Raw genomic sequence first — 20,840 nt, 5'->3', positions numbered from 1 at the left:
GCTACACACCAGGAAGCCTGGGAAATCTTATTTCAATGTGACAGAATGGAGTTGAGGGCAAACAGAAGACAATGACCAGGAGCCACTCATTATAACTTTTTTTTTTTTCCCCATTTAATCCAGGAAATACTTTATTCAAACCCATCAGAGAAATGGACAGCTTGGGTCTGTAACAAAGTGTCATGTTTTAACGCACAGGTCAGTAATTGTATATGAGAGTATACACTGCTACATACAAATTAACTGATCAGAGCACGACTTTTCAATGTTCAAAACAGAATAAGCTTTCTTCTAAAAGCAGCACCTTTGTGACATTTTTGTTGTTGGGGGGGGCGGCAGAGGGAGAGGGAAAGATAAAATCTTTTTTTTTAAAGGTTTATTGATTAATTTTAGAGAGAAAGAGAGAGACAGCAAGGGGAGGGGAGCAGAAGAGGGAGAGACTCTCAGGCAGACTCCCTGCTGAGCGCAGAGCCCAAAATCTGACCTGAGATCATGACCTGAGCCTAAATCAAGAGTTGAAAGCTTAACCAACTGAGCCACCCAGGTGCCTGACTTTGTGGACAACTTCTTCTCCTTCACCTTCTCCTTTTACAGAATCCACACCAACCTTCTCATAATTCTTCTGAAGGGCAGTCATGTCCTCACAGGTCTCAGAAAAAGCTCCTTCTTCCATGCCCTCGCCCACATACCAGTGAATAAAGGCACGCTTGGCATACATCAGGTCAGACTTGTGGTCCAGGCGAGCCCAGTCCTCAGTGATGGCTGTGTTGTTGCTCAGCATGCACACAGCTCACTGTACTTTGGCCAGGTCTGCAGCAGGTGCCACAGTGGGAGGCTGGTAATGAATGCCAACTTTGAAGCCAGTGGGGCACTGGATAGTACTTGAGGTCTTGACGGTGGCAATGGCAGAATTGACATCTTTGGGAACCACATCGCCACGATACAATAGGCAGCAAGCCATGTATTTACCATGGTCAGGGTCACATTTCACCATCTGGTTGGCTGGCCCAAAGCATGCATTGGTGATATCTGCTACAGAAAGCTGTTCATGGTAGGCTTCCTCAGCAGACATGACAGAGGCATATGTGGCCAGAGGGAAGTGGATGCGGGGCTAGGGCAGCAGGTTGGTCTGGAATTCTGTCAGATCAACATTCAGGGCTCCATCAAATCTGAGGGAAGCAGTGATGGAGGACACAATTGGACCTATCAATCTATTCAGGTTAGTGTAGGTTGGAAGTTCAATATTGAGATTTCTACAATAGATGCCATAGATGGCCTCATTGTCTACCATGAAGGCTCAGTCAGAGTGCTCCAGGGTGGTGTGGGTAGTGAGGATGGAGTTGTTGGGCTCAACTATAACTGTGGAAACCCTGGGGGCGGGGGATGGGGCTGGGTAAATGGAGAACTCCACCTTGGACTTCTTGCCATAATCCACAGGGACGTTCCCTCAGCAGGAAGGTAAACCTGGAACCAGTTCCCCCTCCAAAGCTGTGGAGCCAGTTTCCAAATTCAGTCCAAGACAAGGTCAATGATCTATCTCCTTGCCAATGGTGTAGTGCCCTCGGGCATAGTTACTGGCAGCATCTTCCTTGCCTGCAATGAGCTGCTCAGGGTGGAAGAGGTGGCGGGCACTGAGTGCTAGTGTGAACTTCATCAGTGACTGTGGGTTCCAGGTCTACACACACGGCCCTGGGCACATGCTTGCCAGCACCTGTCTCACTGAAGAAGGTGTTGAAGGGGTCATCTCCTCCCCCAGTGGTTTTATCCCAGCAGCCACTGCCAATGTGGACACCAGCCTGGCCGACATGGATGGAGATGCATTCATGCATGGTTGCTGCTTTGGGGCTACCGAGCAGATGGTGGAGAGGAAGAGGAGAGGTTATTGTTTCTTACAGCGTGACTCAGGCAGTTGATGTAGGAGAACCTCCACTCATTATAACTTTATAAAGAGTTTCCAGGGGGCGTCGCCTGGATGGCTCAGTCTATTAAGCGTCCGACTCTTGATTTCAGCTCAGGTCATGATCTTGGTTGTGAGATCAAGCCCCGCGTTGGGCTCCACACTCAGCAGGGAGTCTGCTTGAAGTTCTCTCTCTCTCTCTCTCTCCCCCTCTGCCCCCCCAACTCCTTCACCTTCTCCTTTTACAGAATTCACACCAACCTTCTCTCTGAAAATGAGTAAATAAATCTTAAAAAAAGAGTTTCCAACTAGCCTTTCACGGAATGCATCCACTTCTTTTATGGTGTGTTTTGATGAACAGAAGCATTAATTTTAACATAAACTAATTTATCAGTCTTGTTGTTCATATTGGGTTGTTTGTTTTCTTCCCCCTTTTTTTCTACTGAGCTATAATTGACATATAACATTGTATCAGTTTTAGGTGTATAACATAATGATTTGATATATGCATATATTGCAAAATGATTACCAGAATAAGTTTAGTTAACATTCGCCACCACACATAGTTACAAAATTTTGTGTGTGTGTGTGTGTGTGTGTGTGATGAGCTTTTAGATTTACTTAGCCTGACCTGAGCCAAAGGCAGACGCTCAACTGACTGAACCACCCAAGCACCCCTTTTCTCCACATTCTTGTCAACACTTAGTATGGCTTATCTTTTTGATGACAGTCATTCTAACAGGCATGAGGTGATATCTCATTGTAGTTTTGATTTGCATTTCCCTGATGATTAGTGATGTTGAACACATTTTCATGTACCTCTTGGCCATCTGTATGTCTTTTTTGGAAAAATACCTATTCAGATCCTCTGCCCAGTTTTTAATTGGATTGCTTGTTTTCTTTTGAGTTGTATGAGTGTATTTTTTAAATACATATTTTGGATATTAACCTCTTATCAGATATGTGACTTGCAAATATTTTTTCCTATTCAGTAGGTCATTGATGGCTTTCTTTGCTATACAGAAGGTTTTTAGTTTGATACAGTCCCACTTGTTTATATTTGCTTTTGCTGTCTTTGCTTTTGGCATCAAATCTAAAAAAATAATCTCTAAGACTAATGTCTAGGAGCTTACTCCCTGTGTTTTCTTCTAGGAAGTTTATGGTTTTAGGTTTTATGTTCAAGTCTTTAATCCATTTTGAGTTGATAATTGTGTATGGTAAAAGATAGTGGTCTACTTTTATTCTTTTGCATGTGGCTGTCCAGTTTTCCCAACACTATTTATTGCATGTGGCTGTCCATATTCCCAACATTTTTCCCTACTGTATATTCTTGGCTTTTTTGTCATAGTGTTTTATTGTGTCTTGTAAGTTCTCTCTATATTTTGGATTAAAGTCCTTTGTTGGATATGTGATTTGCAAATATTTCTCCCAGTCTGTAGCTTGTCTTTCATTCTCTTGGATCCCTTTATGGAGCAGAGATTTTTAATATTACTGAAGATCAATTTATAATTTTTTTATGAATTTTGATGTTGGAATTATATCTAAGAACTCTTTGCTTAACCCAAGGCCACAAATATTTTCTTATATTTTTCTTCCAGAAGTTTTTTAGTTGTACACTTAAAATTTTTTTTTTAAAGATTTTATTTATTTAACAGACAGAGACATAGCAAGAGAGGGCACACAAGCAGGGGGAGTGGGAAAGAGAGAAGCAGGTTTCCCATGGAGCAGGGAGCCCTATGTGGGGCTCGATCCCAGGACCCTGGGATCATGACCTGAGCCGAAAGCAGACGTTCAACTACTGAGCCACCCAGGTACCCCCGTCAGCACTTCTTGAAAATACTATCTTTTCTCTGTTGAATTAACTCTGCACTTTTGTCAAAAATCAATTGTGGGTTTTGTGTGGGTCTCTTTGGGAACTCTATTCTGTTCCATGGATGTATATGTCTTTCATCAAAACTATACTATCTTGATTGTATAATTTTATAGTAAATCTTAAAATCTGGTAGTAGCAGTCCTTCAGCTTTGTTCATCTTTAAAACTGCTTGGGCTATTCTAATTCCTTTGCCTGTCCATATAAAATTTTATATTAAGTTTGCTCATACCTATCTAAAAAACCAGGCTGGGATTTTGACTGTGATTCCATTGAATCTTAGATCAGTTTGGAGAGAATCAACATCATAACAATAGTGAATGTTCCAATATTCCAACACAGCATATTTTCCTGTTTATTTAGATCCTTAATTTCTTCCATCAGTGTTTTGTAGCTTTTAGTATACAGATCTTGCACATATTTCGTTAGACTTATACCTAAACATTTCATTTTTGGGGTGCTATGGTAATTTTTAAATTTCAAATTCTAATTGTTCATTCCTAGAATATAAAAATGCACTTGATTTTTAATATTAACCTAGTAATCTGTGACTTTACTAAACTCACTTACTGGTTCTAGGAGTTTTTTAGTCTGAGAATAGAGACAGTTTTATTCTTTTTTTTAAAAGATTATTTATTTATTAGAGAGATTGAGAGAGAGAGAGAGAAAGCATGAATGGGGTAAGGGGCAGAGGGAGAAGCAGACTCCCCACTGAGCAGGGAGCCCGATGCGGGTCTCAATCCACGGACCCCGAGATCATAACCTGAGCCGAAGGCAGACACCCAACCAACTGAGCCACCCACGCGCCCAGTTTTATTCTTTCTTTTCAAATCTATATGCCTTTTCCTGTTTTTGCCTTATTGCACTAGTTATAATTTCCAATGTTTAATGTGAGTAATGAGAGCAGACATCCTTGTCTTCTTCAGATATTAGGAGGAAACATTCAGTCTTTCCTATTAAGTGTAATGTTAGCTGCAATGTTTTGTAGACTTTCTATCTCAGGAGAAGGAAATTCCTTCTATCCCTAGTTTGCTGAGAGGTTTCTTTCTTTTTTTCAATTTTTTTTAAAAAAATTATTCATTTGAGAGAGAGCGAGAGCACAAGCAGGGGGGAGGGTCAGAGGGAGAGGAAGAAGCAGACTCCCCGCCAAGCAGGGAGCCTCACTCCAGGTTCAATCCCAGGACCCCAGGATCATGACCCAAGATAAAGGCAGACACCTAACTGACTGAGCTACCCACGTGCCCCAAGAGGTTTTTATTCAAATCATAAATAAGTGTTGAAATTTGTTAGATTTTTTTTTCTGAACCTATTGCAATGATCATATGGTTTTTCTTTAGTCTGCTGAAATGAGGAGTTACATTGATTGATTTTTGACTTATTTGTCAGAGAGAGAGAGAGAGAGCACAAGCAGGGGGAGTGGCAGGCAGAGGGAGAAGCAGGCTCCCTGCTGAGCAGTGAACCGGACGTGGGGCTGGATCCCAGTCCCCTGGGATCATGACCTGAGCCGAAGGCAGACGCTTAACCTACTGAACCACCCAGGTGTCCCTACACCTCTGTATTATTTTATATATATATATATATTTCATTAAAAAAAAAACAACTTGAGTGTTAAAAACATTTCTTCTAGGGATGCCTAAGTGGCTCAGTCAGTTAAGCCTTTGGCTCAGGTCATGATCCCAGGGTCCGGGGATCAAGTCCCACATCGGGCTCCCTGCTCAGTGGGGAGCCTGCCTCTCCCTCTGCCTGCCGCTCCCCCTTCTTGTGTTCTCACTCTCTCTCTCTGACAAATAGGTGGATAAAATCTTAAAAACAAAACAAAAAACAAAAAAAAATTTTTCTTCTGGAATGAGCTATTGTTACTATTATTATTATACAATTTATCAAAATAACAATATAATTCTGATAGTAAGAAAAAATAAATTTTTTTGGAATTGTATACCTAATGACGCAAATCAGTATGAAAACTTTTTTCAATTACTTTAAGCATCCATGAATGAATATTAGTTATTACTAAAATTTAACGATGTATTTCATTTAGATCAATATATAAAAATATCACTTCAAAATATAATCAATATAATAAAACTTACACTGCTTTGGTTTTGGTTTTGTTTTTTTAAGATTTTTTTATTTATTTGAGAGAGAGAGTGAAAGAGAGGATAAAAGCCGGGTGAGGAGCACAGGGAGAAGCAGACTCCCTGCTGAGCAGGGAGCCTGATGCGGGACTCGATCCCGGGACTCCAGGCTCATGACCTGAGCCTAAGGCAGCCACTCAACCGACTGAGCCACCCAGCGCCCCTCTGCTTTGGTTTTTAAATTTATTTATTTATTTATTTTTTATTTTTTATTTTTTTTAAGATTTATTTCTTTATTTGAGAGAGCGAGAGAGAGTACATGAGAGGGGGGAGGGTTAGAGGGAGAAGCAGGCTCCTTGCCGAGCACGGAGCCCGATGCGGGACTCGATCCTGGGACTCCAGGATCATGACCTGAGCTGAAGGCAGTCGCTTTAACCAACTGAGCCACCCAGGCGCCCCTGGTTTTTAAATTTAAAATTAAAAATTCAATTCCAGGGCGCCTGGAAATACTTAATACTTAAAAAAATACTTAATCACTCATTTTCATTAGATCAACTCACAAATTACTAAAATACAAACTATTACTTCTCTAAATAATTTATTTAATGTATAACTAGAATTTTAAAGATATGTATTTAAAAATAAGATATGGGGCGCCTGGGTGGCTCAGTTGGTTAAGCGACTGCCTTCGGCTCAGGTCATGATCCTGGAGTCCCGGGATCGAGTCCCGCGTCGGGCTCCCTGCTCGGCGGGGGGTCTGCTTCTCCCTCTGATCCTCTTCCCTCTCGTGCTCTCTGTCTCTCATTCTCTCTCTCTCAAATAAATAAATAAAATCTTTAAAAATAAATAAATAAATATAAAAATAAAAATAAGATATGTATTTAATAATGTCACAAGAACTTGAATGAGTGTTTCCTCTTTTTCACTCTGTAAGGAGTGACCACCGGTTTTTTTTCACTTTTGGCTTCAGCTTTTCGCCCAATATCTAGCATTAGCATTGGCGCTCAATAAATGTTTTTTTAATGAATCATAAAGTTCATAATCATTAATACTATATAACTTCATATGGCCAAGTAAGTCTTGGTACTAGTACCTCAAAGGAAGAGCCAGAAACCCAACAGGGAAAACTAAGATGAGTAATATTCTCTCCTATTGCTTCTAATTCCTAATGATGGGAAGCCTCTTGACCGGTATTTATTCATTCAAAACATTACCCCATTCTTGAGAGATAATGGTATAGATCAGAATGATCTGCTTTTATCTAATGATCTGTCCTGGGCTTCATGTGGCAGGAATTTCTTTGGGGTTAAGTGGTAAATATACCAAGCTAACTTCAGACTAGTAAGTGAGGTTCTGTGCTAAAAGCATAAACCCTCTGAGGAAGAACTGGTGAAGGAACTTTGCATTTGCCTTGTAGGTTTCCAAAGAGGGCACAGGCTCACCTCAAAGACATAACAGGGGCACCTGGGGGGCTCAGTCGTTAAGCGTCTGCCTTTGGCTCAGGTCATGATCCCGGGGTACTGAGATCGAGTCCCACATCGGGCTCCCTGCTTGGCAGGAAGCCTGCTTCTCCCTCTCCCACTCCCCGGGCTTGTGTTCCTGCTCTCGCTGTGTCTCTCTCTGTCAAATAAATAAATAAAATCTATAAAAAAATAAAATAAAATCACCCTCATTGGGGTGCCTGGGTGGCTCAGTCATTAAGCTTCTGCCTTCGGCTCAGGTCATGATCCCAGGGTCCTGGGATCGAGTCCCACATTGGGCTCCCTGCTCGGCGGGAAGCCTGCTTCCCCCTCTCTCACTCCCTTTGCTTGTGTTCCCTCTCTCCCTGTGTCTCTCTCTGTCAAATAAATAAATCTTAAAAAAAAAAAAAAGGCATAACAAAGTCCTCTAGGCAAAATCAAGGGATGCCTCGATTATTAGGCCATCTACTGAAGAATTAAGAAATGGACAGAAATCCAGGTGATGTTTTCTTGGAAACATCTTTGCCACTTACACCTCTTGTATGGAGCCCTCTGATGTTTCTACCTAAGTTTATCAGTTCAAGTAATATCAAATATGTTTGATGTAAAACTTTATTGGGCCCTATTTTTTTTTTTAAGATTTTATTTATTTATTTGACAGAGAGATAGCGAGAGCAGGAACACAAGCAGAGGAGTGGGAGAGGGAGAAGCAGGCTTCCCGCTGAGCAGGGAGCCCGATGCGGGGCTCAATCCCAGGACCCTGGGGGTCATGACCTGAGCCGAAGGCAGACGCTTAGCGACTGAGCCACCCAGGTGCCCCGGGCCCTATTTTTTAAATCTACTTTACCACTAATATTAATTCTACCTTGAAATCTTCACTTAGGGATGCCTGGGTGGCTCAGTTGGTTAAGTGTTTGACTCTTGATCTCAGCTTGGGTCTTGATCTAAGGGGCATGAGTTCAAGCCCTGGATTGGGCTCCATCCTGGGCATGGAGCCTACTTTTTAAAAAAAAGCAACCAAGTACATGAAGATACATAATAGGAGGTGAACATGGACAAGAAATACTTAATTCCTGACCACAGAAAACTTGGGGAATATATCACTTATCATTCAAATAGAAGACATTCAATAAATATTTGTAGAATGTACGTGAGAAAACTTTTTGTGGTAGGTGGGATTTTGAAATCTAGCATTGTTGCAGGATTTCTCTGCCTTTAGTGCCCGTGGTTCTTGGTCAGGCCACTTCGGAGATTGAAGAGATAGACCAGGTGAAGAGTGGTGAGCAGCAAAACAAAATTTATTGAGCAATAATATAAAGCTCCCAGAGAGGGCAGGGGGCCTGAGATGGTTGCCCCCGGAGTTTCTAAGTTTAGGGGTTTTTATGAGCTCTTTTGCAGAACCATCTTAAGCAATCAGTGTTTGCTGAGTCCTGCCAATCAGGGCTTTGGTCATCTGTCTACCTATTAGGTTAATATCAACATGCTGATGGTCTTTTTTTGGCTGACATCCCCGGGCTTATATCTTAACTGCCCCTTGCCCATGATATTGATAAATGTTTTCTGGTTAATTGCCTTATTTTAGGACGTTTTGCAGAAGTCATTTCTGCAAAGGCTGCAAAGCAGAATGCTAGTGCAGTCCTGTCTAAGCTGCAAAACAGATGTTAGTACTATTTTATTTTTGCTGTTCTGACTCCATATTTTCTTGTTGGGGACCCTGGCCCTGACTACCTAATTGTCCAATTAACTCCTAACAGCATCTGTTGGAATTATAATTAAAATATAAGCTAGTTAGGGGCACCTAGCTGCTCAGTCAGAAGAGCATGCAACTCTTTTTCTCTTAGTCTGAGTTTGAGCCCCACATTGGGTGTAGAGATTACTTAAAAATATGTATATATAGGGACACCTGGGAGGCTCAGTAGGTTAAGCATCTGGCTCTTGGTTTCAGCTCAGATCGAGTTCTCAGGGTCCTGGGATCAAACCCCACATTGGGCTCCCCACTCAACGGGAAATCTGCTTGAGGATTCTCTTCCTCTTCCTCTGCCCCTCTCCCCCTGCCTCTCTAAAATAAATAAATAAATCTTAAAAATATATATATACATATAAACTAGTTGGACTGCAAGTCCACTAAATAATTAAATTAATAAATCACTTAAATTTATGATGATAGTGGTAAAGAAAAGAAATAAGGTAGATAATTAAAATTGCAGTTAATCTACCATACTCTAATGAAAGGGAAGTTACCATGAAGTTTAACTATCATCTGCAGGTAACTGGTAAAATTCCTAGGTGGCCAAAACCTTATCCTAGGAAGCACATTATTTTCTGGGAGAGGATATTCTCTCTTGAACTTTGTGGGTTTAAGTCAGATGTTGATTCAGAAATGATAAATTTGATCAAGAAAAAAAATTTTTTTTTTTTTTTAAGATTTTATTTATTTGACAGAGAGTTAGGGATAGCAGGAACACAAGCAGGGGGAGTGGGAGAGGGAGAAGCAGACTTCCCACAGAGCAGGGAGCCCGATGTGGGGCTCGATCCCAGGACTCTGGGATCATGACCTGAGCTGAAGGCAGATGCTTAAAGGCTGAGCCACCCAGGCGCCCCAAGAAAAAAAATTTCTAAGGATGTACCATTTAAATAGGTTATTAAAAGCAACCAAGTAAGACTAAATCAACTTTGATGTGATACAAATTAATCTATTTTTTATTATAATGATAAAACATGATCCTAATCTAAGGATTTTATTACTTAATTTACAATAATGCAATATGTACAGATACAATTATATTATTATGCAAACAATGAATATTGTTTGTAAATATTAATGTATGATTAACATAACATAATAAAATTTTAAAAAACAAAACGTTATTTATAAGATTTTATTTTTATTTATTTGTCAGAGAGAGAGCACGAGCAGGGGAAGCGGCAGGCAGAGGGAGAAGCAGGCTCCCCACCAAGCAGGGAGCCCAATGCGGGACTCGATCCCAGGGCCCCGGGATCACCACCTGAGCCAAAGGCTTAACCAACTGAGCCACCCAGGCGTCCCCTAAAATTATGTCATTTATAAAGATGTGGCATTCCTCAGCAAATCTATGTGTGCATATTGATCTCTGATATTGTTTCTAAGGAATAGTTAAATAAGGATTATGAAATAATTCCATGAATTAAAGATGGATCCTAAATTATTCTATTAATTTTTCTGGATACATCATCACATTTTCCCTGTGTATTTTAGCAAAAAGAGGAAGTGATATAACGGTAGAAATTCATCAGCTGCTCTAGCCACTAAAATATAATTTTGTTTTTTGGTAATAGAAGGCAGAAAATTTTAAACATTTCAAAAATGGCAATGAGGTGAAGGTGGTGGGGTGGGCAGAACATGCTAAGATGTCCCCTAATATTTCTGCCCTGCTGTATCTATCAGCCCTACCGCCGAGGGTGGGCGGGGCTTGTGAACAGTGTGATAATTACTCATTTGATTAAGTCACCTTCTATAAACCTGTTTTAGCCCACTGGAGAGAGTCTCCTGCTGGCTTCCAAGAAGTAAGCTCTCCTGTGGGGAGGGAGTCTGTGAGCTGGCCATCCGACAGGGAACTGCAGGGGTCTTTAGGAGCGGCTGACATCAACAAGAAAGCTAGGACCCCTGCAGCTCCTACAACCGCCAAACTGAATTCTGCCAGCAATCAGTGAGCTTGGAATAGGACCCCAAGCCTCAGATGAGGTCAACCCCCATGACTACACCTTGACTGTGGGCTGTGAGACCCTGAGTGGCAGATTCAGTTAAACCCTGCCAGGACTCCTGACCCATGGAAACTGCGATAATAAATGTGTGCTGTTTAGAGCTACAAAGTTCGGGGTTCACAGTGGCTTTTTATGCAACATAGGAAACTGAATCAGATGGCCTGTAGTAAGGGAAGAAATATTTTTTATTTGATTTAATAAAACATGTGGTAACTATGGTATTTAATAATCCACACAGAATCTAAAATAAATTACATAAACTGTTTGTCTATGGATTTTATCCAGTGCCAAAAACTTGAAAAATTTGGTACTCCAGGGGTCTCTGGCTTGTTCAGTCAGTAAAGCATGTGACTCTTGATCTCTGGGTTATGAGTTTGAGCCCCACATTGGGTGGAGTATTTACTTAAAAAAAAAAAAAGGTACTTCAAGGAAATTTTCTACTTACCTTTAAAAGAATCAGCCTGGGGTACCTGGGTGGCTCAGATGGTTAAGCATCTGCCTTCGGCTCAGGTCCAGATCTCAGGGTTGTGAGATCAAGCCCCACCTCGGGCTCTGCTTAGGATTCTCGCTCTCTGCCCCTTCCCCCACCTCTCTCTCCCTCTCCACCCCCCCCAAAACAATAAACAAACAAGTTCATTTTAAGCCTTTCAATAGTTCCAGAAGATTCTAGAACTGAAGTTCTCTGTGCTTTTCCCAGACTTTCCTTCATGAACAGTGCATTCTTGGACAACAGTTGAAGGATGAAAGAAATTAGGTTAAACAAGAATCGCCATTGCTCCCATTGTCCACGCTGATTTCAGAACATCCCAAGGCCAGTACACCCCATTTGTAAATAAGTGTTCCACCCTTAGCAGGAATATGTTTAAGTCTGGGAAAGGCAGGAAGCTAAGGAGGGCTTATGGCATTTTGATTAAACATTAAATTGGGCCATGTCCCATTGTCCATTTGTATGGCATTTTAGAAGTTGTCACCTTTGGGGACTTCGTTACAGGGCAATAGTATTCAGGACAGAGGTGGGCAGTGACTTTTCTTTGTAAAGTAGTAGAAATGCTGTCATGAAAGGGAAACGGGTAAGGATAGCCTGAATCAGGCTCCCGAAGGGTATAGTTGAGGGTATGGGAATACAATTTTCTTATATTATATGCACCTGCCTATTGCCTGGCAAATCTTCCAGTACTCCAGTTTGAAGACGTCGGCCCTAGAATATGAATTAATCCTGGTAAGTGACTGTATCTTATGATCTTTATTCCCTCTAGTCCTCCCTTCCTTTAACACTGGGTGAGGCAAGTAATAGAAAAGTAGACAATGGCCTCTAAGTGGGTGCAGGAGCTTCTGGTCTGCCAGAAAGTGTCCCTCCTCCCGGAGAAGGAAGCATAACCCTGTCCGATTCTTGCTTCATAATTCTCGCTTACATTTATTTCCCAGAGGCCATCTTTTTACCACCTCATTACTCCAGAAATTACCATGTGAAATGAACCACTCTCCTCTAAGCGCTATAAATCCAACACAGATGTGTTGAACACCTACCTCGCCAAAGTTCTGTGCTTCAGTGGGGGAAGGGGATGCTGATATGAGAGGCAGGTTCCTGAGTTCCGGGTACTCACAGTTCAGTTGGGAAAACTTCATGTACAGAAGATCCAAACATAGGATCATTTTGGTTTTTTTTTTAAGATTTTATTTATTTATTTATTTGGCAGAGACAGCGAGAGAGGGAACACAAGCAGGGGGAGTGGGGGAGGGAGAAGCAGGCTTCCCGCCGAGCAAGGAGTCCGATGCGGGGCTTGATCCCAGGACGCTGGGATCATGACCTGAGCCGAAGGCAGATGTCTAATGACTGAGCCACCCAGGCGCCCCAGGATCATTTTGTTTTAAACAACATCTATGCTCCTGAAGATCTCACATCAAACATCACGCTTTTCAAGACTAATTTGGACAAAGGTCTGCGGTGAAATGATTTTTGGTTAACAGCTAAAGTATCAATAATATTTGCAATTGACTCAGCTCCCCAGCTCTGAAATCACGTAATTCTTGAATTTTTTAACTTAGGAAGTTTGCATTATCTCCATATTTACATATTCAAAAGAACATTTAATGTTCTTATGTTACAGGATCGCACTGTTTTATTTATCTTTTTAAAAGATTTTATTTATTTATTTGAGAGCGAGAGAACAAGCCGGGGGAGGGGCAGAGGGAGAGGGAGAAGCAGAGAGCAGGGTACCTGACTTGTGGCTCAATCCCGGGGCTCCATCTCAGGACCCCGAGATCATGACCCGAGCCCAAGGCAGATGTTTAACCGGCTGAGCCACCCAAGCGCCCCAGGATCTCACTGCTTTATAATACAAATTCTCAAATAGTGCATCTGCACTGACCAAGGAAGAAAAGTACTGTAGCACAGTTGAATGTGTTTTACAGAGAGCACTTTACTCTGTAAATTAAACATCGGTACCTGGAGATGTTTCACCTGGCACTTGGTAGGCAGTCAACACATGAGTATTGCAATGACACTGTACATATACGGTGGAAATGAGGCAATTCAGAAATCCTGAATGAGTTGAGGGAGATCTTTGGGGGGAGTTTAAGGGCAAACATTAATATACCTTAAAACACACACACACACAGAACAGGAAGGAAGGAGGTAGTTTTGCTTTGCCTGAGGCTAGAATGTAATTGGTCTGTTCTGCCCCCATTGGGATTTGCAGTTTCCCTCTCCTGCCATCCAGCTTTCTGGGTGACCTGGAGTGGGGAGGAAGGCTTTGTTCTTCCCTCGTTAATTCCTTCCCTCGAAGACCTAAGAGAGCTGGATAAGGGAGACAAAAAACCTTAACCTAGCAAGCTGGAAGAGGGTCAATCAGAAAACACACTCAAAAGCAAACTCAGTGCATTGCCAAGGGGAATGGAACCCTGAACCACAGGAGGATTGTATCCAGAGACCGTAGATGTAATCTCCACCTCAGAGCTCCAAAAGTGGGGGTGGGGCGCTGGAGAGCTGGCTGACTGCAGGTCAGCACTAAAACAGTTTGAAACTTTCGGGGATTGGGAAGGTACCAAAATCTAAATCTTAATGTAAGATCTTAAAGTTTTCTTTACATAATCCAACAGAAGGCAATGGCAGTTTCTAGGGCCCTTATTATGCAAAAATGCTCAATCTTTGATGGGAGTCATTTTAAAGATAGAAGAATGGGCTACCTTCCTGCCTGGCAGTGGTTACAAATCAGAATGCTGAGGCCGTACCCCAGACTAATTACATTGGAATCTCGGGGGGTGGGTGGGATCCAGGCGTTAATATTTGTAAAGCTGCCCAGCTGATTTCAGTATGCTGTGAAGCCCCACCTATGGGCACTTTTATAGAGAGCTGGGTAGCGCGGTCCTCCCCTTCCAGGCAGGCGCTCATTGAATCTAAGTTAACATGCTCTGTTTAGAAGTCAAAACGTTTGATTTAGTCAGCAATAAAAACTGAAGAGTAGTTATGATATTAGGGCATAATTGATATTTACAGCAAATATTCCATAGGAACTATGTAGAAGGCATTCCTTCATATTTATTAGCTGACTGCCCCCTCTTCCTTTTTGCTTTTCGAGCACAGTAATCTTAAATGAAATGGTACTTTAAGGCCTGGGAGACTGTAATTTATTAATCTTTCTGGGCCTCAGGTTTAAAAAAAAGTCTATAACCTCAATTTTATGTAGTTTGTACCCTGACACTGACAAAGTAGGCAATTAGCTATGAGCAGGGAACAAGGGCTATCCCACTGATAAAAGGGCAGAAACCAAGTTCCAAACAGCTGGGTCAGACCCCAGCGGATACGCATGCCATGCGGTCTTCCCTAGGACCACTGCCCTACAGTAACCTAGAGCTTCATTATAATATGTTTACATTGTCGTTTTGACCCCCTCACAGCATGGTGGGGGAAGGATCCTACAGGGCCCCAAACTGCCCCTCCCAACCGGTAGGAGGAGTCCCTTGGATGATTGGCTGCAACCTTGGTCAGGAACTGCCCTGGCTATGACCCATCACCTATTTAAACATAAAAAGAAGTGTGCCTGGCTGGCTGAGTTGGTAGAGCATGAGACTCTTGATATGGGGAGGGGGAGGGGTGTTGTGAGGTTGAGCCCAGCTTGGGCATAGAGATTGCTTTGAAAAAAAAGAAAGACAACCCTGACCCCCCCTTAGTGCATAGCCCTCCCCCCTCTCTGGGCCTACCCACTCTTCCATCTCCAGAGTGTACCTTCCCTTAAACTGCTATTAAACACTTGCTTGCTTAAGAGTTTGGCTCTGAATTCTTTCTTGGCCGAATTTAAGAACCGAGGCCAGGGAACGGACTCGCCCTTGACCAAACTGCTTCACTTAAGCAACGGCAGCCAGAAGGATCTTTATCTTTTTAATCAAGGTAAAATATACGTACAGTGAAATGCACAAATATTAACATTCTGATGTTTTGATAAATGAATACATCTGTGCAGCCATGACCCCAGACATTTCTTTATGCCCCTCACAGTCTGTCCTACCCCTCTCCCTGTAGGGAACTGCCCTTTGGACTTTTATTATCCTCGATCAGTTTCACCTGTTCTTGAACTTCACTGAAATGGACTCTCACATCATGTACTCTTTCACAGTGATCTTTTAAAATTTATTTTTAAAGTTTATTTAAGTAATCGCTACAGCCAACGTGGGGCTCAAACACAGAACCCTGGGATCAAGAGCCGCATGCTCTTCTGACTGAGCCAGCCAGGCACCCCGGATCTTGAAAAATTTAAGATTGATTGATTGATTGATTGATTTGAGAGAGAGAGAGAGCACGCGTGCATGCATGTCACACACACACACACACACACGCAAGCGGGGGGTGGGGGGAGAGAGAATTCTCAAGCAGACTCCCCCTTGAGCTCTGAGCTAGAGCAGGGGCCATCTCAAGACCCTGAGCTCATGACCTGAGCTGAAACCAGGAGTTAGCTGCTTAACTGACAGAGCCACCCAGGTGCCCCTGATCTTTAAAAATTTAAAACACAAATTAGATCATGTTAATCCTCTGCTAAAAATCTTACATGGCTCCCTCTTACTTTTGGAATAAAATCCAGATTCCTCCTTGTGGCCAGCAAGACCCTGTATCCCTCTCAGTCCTCCACCATCGTCTCTAAACTCTACTCTGTGCTCATTATTGTGGTTATGGTGTTCTCTCCACACAGGTCTTTCCCAGAGCCTTCCTACCTGGCGTCTTTGCTCAGCTGTATCCCTCTTCACTCCTATTGGCCTTTAGGCATCATCTTAAATGTTACTTCCTCTCAGAGGTATTCCCTGTTGCCCCAATTCTAAATTACGTTCTCCTTTGTTCTTTTCATTTCTGCCACTATCGCAGTTAATAATTATCTATGTGTTTATTCTACTTTAAGACTGTTCATCTCCCTCACTTTACCCACGAGGGTGGTGGCCATGTTTGTTTTGTTTACCACTGTGTTTCTAGACCCTCGCCCAGAGCTTGAAACATGTTAGGTGTCCAATGAATATGTGTTAAAATAAATGGATGAAATGGTTTAATTGGACTCTTGAGCCTACTGTATTGCAAAATGAGAAAAAAAGGGATAGAAAAGAAAGGCAAGAAAGATGTGGGCAAGTGAGGGTAGGATTCCAAGGCAGACCAGCTTCTCCTTTAACCTTGAGTACAGAGAGTGAGGAGCAACAATGGAAAGAACACTTGGGAAGAAGTTAGATCACCTGGCTCAGTGACTTCTCTGTACCTGTTCCTCATTTATAAATAATAGAAGATTTCATCGGTACTGTCTCACCCCCATGCAGCATTTGGAAATATAGGAGGGAAATTTCCAGAGTCACAATAACTGAAGACCACTATTGGCCTTTATTAATTTGGAACACCAGAATGTTAACTGTCTACAATGTATGAGACCGTCTTCGCCTTGTGTCATCCGAAATACCAGTGCCGAGAAATACTATAATAGTAGGCAGGGCCGGTGGTTCCCCATTTTGTGATATTTCATAGGTTAGCTTCCAGGAGAATGCTTATTACATTTAAATCACCTTACTTAGTAAATTATCTACTTATAAGTCAAACTGCTTGATTTAGTCTGTCATAACTCAAGGGTAGACCTATCAGGGCATGATTGATACTTGAGGTGATACATACTCCACAGGAATATATAGAAGATACCATATTTCTGTATTAGTTAGCTCCTTCCACTTCCTTTTTTTGGTAAGCATTTCTCCAAGAGATTTAAAGAGCTTGATGCTCTTTCACTCTTCCTTAGTCGGTGTGTAGGTAGAAGTGAGTTCACACTTGTGAACTGGTTCTGGACTGAATGGTCGTGCCCCACCCCCTTCACACAGTGAAGCCCTCATGCCCAGTGTCATGGGATTTGGAGGTGGGGCCTTTGGGAGGTAATTAGATTTAGACGAGGTCTTGAGGGTGAAGCCCCCATGATGGGATCCTCAGAGGAAGCCTTCTAAGAGACAGAGACCAGAGCTCCCTCTCTCTGCCATGTGAGGACTGTGAGTAGGTGGCCATCTGCAAGCCAGAGAGAAGCTTTTCCCCAAGGAACGAGATTGGCCATCGCTTTGACCTGAGACTAATTTTAGCCTCCAGAACTGAGAAATAAATTCCTGTTGTTTAAACCACTCAGTTTATGGTAGTTTGTTAGGGTAGCCTGAACTAAGACACAAAGTAAGGCTCGAAGAAGAGACATATTAAAATTACACGGATGGGGCGCCTGGGTGGCTCAGTTGGTTAAGCGACTGCCTCCGGCTCAGGTCATGATCCTGGAGTCCCCGGATCGAGTCCCGCATCGGGCTCTCTGCTCGGCGGGGAGTCTGCTTCTCCCTCTGACCCTCCCCCTCTCATGCTCTCTCTCTCTCTCATTCTCGCTCTCAAATAAATAAAATCTTAAAAAAAAAATTACACGGAGAACCCTCCTGTGGCAAAGTTGCTATTTTTAATGTTGTGTTTCCTAGCCTAACATTTTACCCACCAGAAATGACTTTTCAGTTATAGTAATTAAGGAGACTATTTGCTAAATGTAGTCTCATCTTCACAATTCTAAGGTCCTTGACTGCTCTAAAATTCTATGTTGCTAAAAAATATATACAGTGGAAACAACACAAATGTCCATCAGTGACAACTGGATTAAAAAAATGTATATCCATACAAGGGAATAGTATTTGACCATAAAAAGGAATGAAACACTGTACATGCCACAACATGGAGGAATCTTAAAAACATTGTGCTAAGTGGAAGAAGCCAGTCACAAAAAAACAAAAACGCTTCCAATTATATGCAATGTCCAGAAAAGGCAAATGTGTAGAGACAGAAAGGAGATTAGTGGTTTCTTAGGACTGGGGGCAACAGGCAGAAAGGGAGGGATAGCTAAAGAGTACAGGTTTTGGGGTGCCTGGCTGGCTCAGTCAGTGGAGCATGCAGCTCTTGATCTCAGGGTCATGAATTCGAGCCCCACAATGGGCATAGAGCTTACTTTAAAAAAAAGGATATAGGTTTCTATTCGAGGTGATGCAAATTTCTAAAATTGACTATGGTGATGATTGTGAATATGCTACATACACTTTATTTTTTTTTAAAAGATTTTATTTGAGATAGCGAGGGAGCGCATGCGCACAAGCAGGGTAGGGGCAGAGGGAGAGGGAGGAACAGGCTCCCCACTGAGCAGGGAGCCTAAGTGAATATGCTAAATACACTTTAAATGGGTGAAGTATATGATATGTGAATGTACATCAATAAAGCTATTTTTAAAATACAAAAAGGTGTTCAACTTCATTCATAATTAAAGAAATGAGAATCAAAATAACGGTGAGCAACCATTTTTCATCCATCAGATTGGCAAACTTTTTTTTTTTTAAAGATTTTTATTTATTTATTTGACAGAGAGAGAGATAGCGAGAGCAGGAACACAAGCAGGGGGAGTGGGAGAGGGAGAAGCAGGCTTCCCGCTGAGCAGGAAGCCCAATGCGGGGCTCGATCCCAGGACCCTGGGATCATGACCTGAGCTGAAGGCAGACACTTAACAACTGAGCCACCCAGGCTCCCCTTGGCAAACATTTTTAAGTCAATATGTATCATGGGCAAGAGTGTGGGGAAGTTAGTGCTCCTATACACTGTTGGTGGGAGTATAAATTGAGGCACTCTTCCTGGAGGGAGGTTTGGTAAGATCATTCATGATTCAATATACGTACACCTTTTGATTTAGTCATCCCACTTCCAGGAATTTATTCTACTGTACATTTATTGAGCATTAAAATAATTATTACAACACTGATTACAATTGAAAAATATTATTAACAATTGAAAGTCCATTAATAGAGTATTAAGTAAAATAAATTATAAATCCATATAAATTATAGGTTTGTGCTTGATTAAATGAATGAAGGCATAGCATATACTATTTTGTGTGAAAAGGGAAGAAAATAAGAATAAGAATATATATATGTATTTGCATAAAGAAGGATACACAGTAAATGAATATAAATGATTATCTGATTAAGTGGGAACTAGGTAGATGGTAGATAGAAGTGGATGTGAGACTTTTCACTGAATACCTTTTTATATTGTTTTATTTTTGAGCCATGTGAATAACCTAAAAAATTAAATTAAAATTAATAATATAACTGGAATAAAAGAATAAAGCTTATCTACAAAAAGTAAAATACAACTTATACAAGATACACTAAAGTGAAAAAGCAAGTTGCAGAATAGTATATAAAACACTTTTGCATTTAGTCATCTAACAAATACTTTTAAGTCCATAATATATGTTCTAGAATCTAGGGTTATAGAAGTAAACGAGGCAGCCAAGGCTCTGGCTATCATAAAGATTACATTTTAGGAGTGAGTAGGTATGCAAGCACATAAATAAACAAAGGTAACAGATACTTCGGTTGGGAAATAGTTATTTGATGGATGTCACAAAAAGCCTGAGGAAGTGACAAATGAGCTGACATCTGAATGAGGAGGATGTGGGGAAAAAGTGGTTTAGGAAAATAATGTACCGAGTGCAAAGGTCCTGAGGCTGGAACGAGTCGGCAAGTTTGAAGATCTGGAACTTAAAGTTCCTGCATAACAGGGGAAAGTGGTAGGAGATGAAGTCGGAGTGGTAGTCAGGGAACAAATAATGGATTTAAATTAAAAAATAATACATATGTTTATACAGAAATTGCAAATATTTGAAGGACACACAATCTTAACATTATTAAGTGGCTGTTTCGTGGTTGGGTATTGGGAACTCTTTAAATTTTCTATCTTTAAGAGAAGTCCGGATTTCTTAAAGTATTTAAAAATGCATAAAATAAGGGTGCCTGGGTGGCTCAGTCGTTAAGCGTCTGCCTTCGGCTCAGGTCATGATCCCAGGGTCCTGGGATCGAGCCCCGCATCCGGCTCCCTGCTCGGCGGGAAGCCTGCTTCTCCCTCTCCCACTCTCCCCGCTTGTGTTCCCTCTCTCGCGGTCTCTCTCTCTCTGTTAAAAAATAAATAAAAAATCTTAAAAAAATAAATAAAAATGCATAAAATAAGAAATACGCTTCAAAAAAAGTTTTTTTAATGCAGAATATTGAGTAGAAATCTAGTAAAATGAATACTATCCCTAGAAGCTCGACGATTCCTTTGGTTCTGGTCCCTCTAGTGGCCATCCTTGGGTACTTCTGGTGGCTATGTGCAAGCACAAGCAACCTATGGTGAGAGCCAAAAAATCTTCAATGAAACTCTGACACACTCAGAAGGTTAAATTCTTGAAATTGTGTAATCCTTGCCGAATGGTGGGTGGAGAAAACCCCCAAATCGCTACAGT

At 41.7% G+C, this 20,840-nt stretch overlaps 1 pseudogene; it reads right to left on the bottom strand.

Moving 5' to 3' along the window:
• Positions 1 to 523: 523 nt before the first annotated feature.
• Positions 524 to 1,829, bottom strand: LOC123847063 (tubulin alpha-1D chain-like; annotated as a pseudogene).
• Positions 1,830 to 20,840: the final 19,011 nt, after the last annotated feature.

This window comes from Mirounga angustirostris, unplaced genomic scaffold (genome assembly GCF_029215605.1).
Source record: "Mirounga angustirostris isolate CCGP_5_RB_7025 unplaced genomic scaffold, mMirAng1.0.hap1 SCAF_6, whole genome shotgun sequence".
Taxonomy (NCBI): Eukaryota; Metazoa; Chordata; class Mammalia; order Carnivora; family Phocidae; genus Mirounga; species Mirounga angustirostris.
The sequence above is the reverse complement of the archived record's forward strand: the minus strand, read 5'-3'. Positions and strand labels throughout refer to the sequence as shown.